The following is a 6,238-nucleotide window of genomic DNA, read 5'->3' on the forward strand; positions in this document are numbered from 1 at the left end:
GTTTCATATCATGACGATCGTTGAATTGCATCATCATTTTTGCATAAGAAAATGCCTCTGTAGTAGCAGTATTGGGTATAAATCTGGCTCCAGTGGAAGTGAACCAGAACTGTCATTACTTATACTACTGTTGGGAACAAGCGTGCAAAGATTTAGCTTTGATTGGCCCATCGGTGGTGTCGTAGGAGATTTTACACGCAACTCTGAACAGGTTAGACAAGGTCATCATCGCACATCCTTTGGGACCATATTATCACCATCATAATTTATTTGTTTGTTGTTCAACGTTGCAATATTGCGGTCATGTGACGGCGGTCTGGACATAATTGAGTGGGCGAGACAAGCCGTTGATTGACATCACAAGCATCGATCTACGCATATGGGATCAATGACAAGCATCAACCAAGTCATGAAATGGACCACCCGATCCCGTTGATCGCCTTCAACAAGCCCAGTCGTCTGTGCGATAAGCATGGGTTGCTGAAGGCTTATTCTGTACCCGGAAAAAGCTGTAATCAGGCGGTGCTGGGCGGTGGAATGATATCATCGGAATATTAGCAACGTTAAGGCCCTTACCTTTCTTACACAATTACTAACATATGATATTGTTGGTATGTGGAAGGTTAGCCGGTTGTTTAACGCCGCGCTCAGCAACATTCCTGTAAATAATCGAGTCTGGACCAGACAATCCAGTTATTGACAACATGAGCATCGATCCACAACAATTGGGATCGATGACATGTATCAACCAAGTCAGCGAGCCTGACCACCCGATCCCGTTAGTCGAATCTTATGACAAGCACAGTCGCCTTTTAAGGCAAGCATGGGTTGCTGAAGACCTATTCTAACCGGGGTCTTCGCGGGTCTGTGAAAGGGAACGCGGGTCTGTGAAAGGGAACGCGGGTCTGTGAAAGGGAACGCGGGTCTGTGAAAGGGAACGCGGGTCTGTGAAAGGGAACTGTGCTATGGTGCTGACCTTTTGCAGCATGTTTTGGTTCTGTGAGAACCCAACGGGCTTGAAAATTGGTTTAATCGGATCACAATGAATGATTTGCACTGTATTCTGAACTCAGACTATAAACATGCATTGTGAAGGGAGAACTATTGGTCTGAATGTTTTGGAATTCCACATGGGTCTAAATCTTCCAAATATATAGAATTAGAAAATTATTATTTCTATTAATGGAGAAAGCGGCTGTGTTGTCTACTATCATACACCCCTTTATATTTATGGAACAAGCGTTTGTGTGTCGTCTACTACCATACACCTATATATTGATGGAACATACGCCAGTGTGTTGTCTACTACCATACACCCCTATATATTGAAGGAACAAACGCCCTTGCGTTCTTTAGTATCAACTCTCTCCCAGCCTCAAAGCCTCACCAATACATGTCAAATTGCATGTCTGCTGGTGAGAAATTATCAAACACAAATAGGCGGAACTCATAATCATGTCAGTTATTTCTCATATTTCCTATAACACACTAACGGCTGAAGTCAACTGACGAAACAAAATAGTCATGGGTGCCAGTGGCGTCACGAAGACGCGTGTCAAGGCTCAATATGCTGATAGCAACAGGGCGGCCGCGGACCGCTGTGTCTCTAACAGACAACTTTTAACATCAATATGAATAATATAAAATATACCTACATCAAAAGACTGGCAAATCCAAACTGTTTTCAGGAAAAACAGACAAGAAAAACCAAAACTCCATTGCATCCCCGACATTGCAGAATGTGTCCACAGGCGACTTGAGCAGTCCGGCGTCTGGCTTCTGGCTTCTGGCGACACGCCTGGTCCACTCTCTCTCCGTGTGCACGATATTTCCGAGCGGCACGTTTTGTACATCGTGTTCTCCTTTGCTCATGCGCAATGAAATATATTTGTTTCCAATCCTTTGATTTCATAATACTTGTGGAAGAAACAAAAGTAGTGTTTAATTGCCGTGTCACGCGTTGCGTTGTACAGGATCAGTGTGTCTTGTGGAAACATTAAAATGCCTCATTAGTTGTGTTTTTGTTAATTCTTACCAATCGAATAGTTTCTAATTTGCAACGCCAGATAATATACGGATGAATATCGAGTCTGGACCAGACAATCCAGTGATTGAAATCATGAGCATCGATCCACGTAATTGAGATACGATGACAAGCATCAATCAAGTCAGAGTGCCTGACCAACCGATCCCGTTAGTCGCCTCTTAGGGAAACGAATAAGGAAACAATGAAAAATATCGGGAAATAAGCTTCACTGTCAGAACATTTGAAACATGAAACAGCGCCCATTCAAATTCAACACATGTCAGAATCAAATGTTGAGATGTGTTTGTGTGCATTGTTTCCAACGTGCATTAGGTAGAAAATGCTGGGAAACCCATGAAAGCATATCATTGTACTGTGTCTAAAACTGAGTATTTATTGATTTCAGTCAGTAAATGTATTTGGACAGGGCTTGCTTTTGGTACGTTTTCTTTTTTTAAAATTATATATTTTCATATATACTCTTTATTCACCAACCATACATCTCCAATTCAATCTTATGACTTTTCACCCTTCCGAAAATAAATAAATAATATTTATAATGACAGTGGTATATTTACTGGCGGTAATAATTAATTATTTCATGATGCCCAGTACACGAAGTGGGCGGTCCATGGGCGGATCCAGACGGGTTGGGTGGGGCAAGGGCGCGCTCTCACCCGCCACAACTCCATCCGTTCGCCCCTATTTGGAGCCTACAAATCATGTGAAATATCAAAAACGCTACAAACATGATAGTTAAATTATTTGATAACATGGTTTCAACAAACAATGATTAATTGACTACTGTCAACGCCATGTATACCCCGAATTTGGAGCTGACACTCTTTCCCTCCTTTTATATTACCAAACAGTCCAGCATTTACGGTTTATTGTGTGATTCATCATTTCCAACGTGGCCCTTGCTGATCGTGAATCGATACCGTTGGTTGGGAGAATCGTCACTGTATACAGAGAAATGATATTGTGTACAGTCAATGTATGTCTGTCGATACGCGCGGGTCAGCGTCCCCGCAACAAATGATGCACGAGTTTGAAGTTAGCTGTGAACATTGGGGGCACGGGTGGCCCAGTCGTCTAAGGCGCCGCGATTGGCTGAGCACAGTTGCGTTCCTTGGGCACGCCAGAAACCTATGATTGTGGGTCCGAATCCCAGTTCGCCCGGAATATGTTTCTAGGTTTGTCAGCACCATACCCGTGCTCGTGGGTTTCACCGAAGTGGTAAACGTCTGTGACCTGTATCACTCAGGGCTTCCTCCCACATTAAGCTGACAGGCCGCGATATAGCTGGAATACTGTTAAAAGCGGCGTTAAATCCAACTCACTCACTCACTGTGAACATCTTCATGGTTTAAGAAGCACGGTATCTCGCACACTCACCACGCACATGGTTTGAGTTGATTATTTGATGACCAGCTTACCACCAACTACACAGGTTTTGATATTTTGGAGCCCTACCTACAAAACTGGATTACATCTCTACACAACACTGATTCCATCTCCATACAAAACTGATTCCATCTCTATACAAAACCGGATTCTATCTCTTTAGATAACAGGATTACATCTCCAAACAAAACTGATTCCATCCCTATACAAAACTGATTATATCTCTGTACAAAACTGATTATATCTCTATACAACACTTATCCATCTCTTTAGATAACATGATTCCATCTCTATACACAACTGATTCCATCCCTATACAAAACTGATTATATCTCTATACAACACTTATCCATCTCTTTAGATAACATGATTCCATCTCAATACACAACTGATTCCATCCCTATACAAAACCGATTATATCTCTATACAAAACTTATCCATCTCTTTAGATAACAGGATTCAATCTCTTTAGATAACAGGATTCCATCTCCAAACACAACTGATTCCATCTCCAAACAAAACTGATTCAATCTCTATACAAAACTGATTCCATCCCTATACAAAACTGATTCCATCTCTATACAAAACTGATTCCATCCCTATACAAAACTGATTCTATCTCAATACAAAACTGATTCCATCCCTATACAAAACTGATTCAATCTCTATACAAAACTAGTTATATCTCTATACACAACTGATTCCACCCCTATACACAACTGATTCCACCCCTATACAAAACTGATTATATCTCTATACAAAACTGATTATATCTCTATACAAAACTGATTCCACCCCTATACAAAACTGATTCCATCTCCATACAAAACTAATTATATTTCTATACAAAACTGATTCCATCTCTATACAAAATCGGATTCTATCTCTCTCTGTTACAAGATTCCGTCTGATAGGTTGTTTCCATATTGGCCTTGTTATAGGCGCTATGTCAGCCTTCCTGGGTCGCGGCTACATGGTATGAGAGATGGTATTGTAAGAGTGAGTGAGTGGTTGGTTGGCTGGTTGGTTGTTTAACGCCACACTCTGCAATATTCCAGCTATATGACGGCGGTCTGTAAATAATCCAGTGATTAATATCATGAGCATCGATCCACGCAATTGGGATCGATGACATGCATCAACCAAGAAGGCAAGCCTGACCACCCGATCCCGTTAGTCGCCTTTTACGACAAGCATGGGTTGCTGAAGACCTATTCTACCCCGGAATCTTCACGGGTTGAGTGAGTGAGTGAGTGAGTGAGTGAGAAAGTATGGTTTAACGCTGCTTTTAACAATATACCAGCAATATCACGGCAGTGGACATCAGTAATGGACTACACACATTGTACCCATGTCTTCGGCGTATGCGAATGCTTTAAACTCCTGGTTACACCACTGCCCCTGGTATTGTAAGTGGCAACACAGGTATATGATAATATGACTCCAAATTGGTGACTTCTTTTGCTACTTTAATGTTGCTAAGCTGGTAAAAAACACAGTTAACGTACCATCCTGGTATGACACACTGTGGCTAAGCTGCTCAAACAGACAGTTAACGTTCCATCCTGGTATGACACACTGTGGCTAAGCTGGTCAAAAAGGCAGTTAACGTTCCATCCTGGTATGATACACTGTGGCTAAGCTCGTCAAACAGACAGTTAACGTTCCATCCTGGTAAGATACACTGTTGCTAAGCTGGTCAAACAGACAGTTAACGTACCATCCTGGTATGCCACACTGTGGCTAAGCTGGTCAAACAGACAGTTAACGTTCCATCCTGGTATGATACGCTGCTGCTAAGCTGGTCAAACAGACAGTTAACGTTCCATCCTGGTATGACACACTGTGGCTAAGCTGCTCAAACAGACAGTTAACGTACCATCCTGGTATGATACACTGTGGCTAAGCTGGTCAAACAGACAGTTAACGTTCCATCCTGGTAAGATACACTGTTGCTAAGCTGGTCAAACAGACAGTTAACGTTCCATCCTGGTATGACACACTGTGGCTAAGCTGGTCAAACAGACAGTTAACGTACCATCCTGGTATGATACACTGTGGCTAAGGTGGTCAAACAGACAGTTAACGTACCATCCTGGTATGATACACTGTGGCTAAGCTGGTCAAACAGACAGTTAACGTTCCATCATGGTAAGATACACTGTGGCTAAGCTGGTCAAACAGACAGTTAACGTTCCATCCTGGTATGACACACTGTGGCTAAGCTGGTCAAACAGACAGTTAACGTACCATCCTGGTATGATACACTGTGGCTAAGCTGGTCAAACAGACAGTTAACGTTCCATCCTGGTATGATACGCTGCTGCTAAGCTGGTCAAACAAACACTTAAGGTACCATCCTAGTATGATACACTGTGGCATAGCTGGTCAAACAGACAGTTAACGTACCATCCTGGTAAGATACACTGTTGCTAAGGTGGTCAAACAGACGGTTAAGGTACCATCCTGGTAAGATACCCTGTTGCTAAGCTTGTCAAACAGACACTGATGTACCATCCTGGTAAGATACACTGCTGCAAAGCTTGTCAGACAGACACTTAATGGACCATCCTGGTGTGGTAAGCTGTTGCTAAGCTAGTGAGACTGACACTTAACATTCCATCCTTGTATGGTACACTGTTGCTAAGGTGGTCAGCGTGGATTTTACGCCACTTGTAGCAATATTCCAGCAACACTTTGCCCACTTTTGGGAGTAACAACCTGCTTTGTATAAGTAAGTCATTCATAAAATAGGTTCACTTTCTAAGAAGTGTAGAAATCAGTTGGTACAACCTTACATTTACC

This window comes from Haliotis cracherodii, unplaced genomic scaffold (genome assembly GCF_022045235.1).
Source record: "Haliotis cracherodii isolate W230 unplaced genomic scaffold, xgHalCrac1.p SCAF_16, whole genome shotgun sequence".
Lineage (NCBI taxonomy): Eukaryota > Metazoa > Mollusca > Gastropoda > Lepetellida > Haliotidae > Haliotis > Haliotis cracherodii.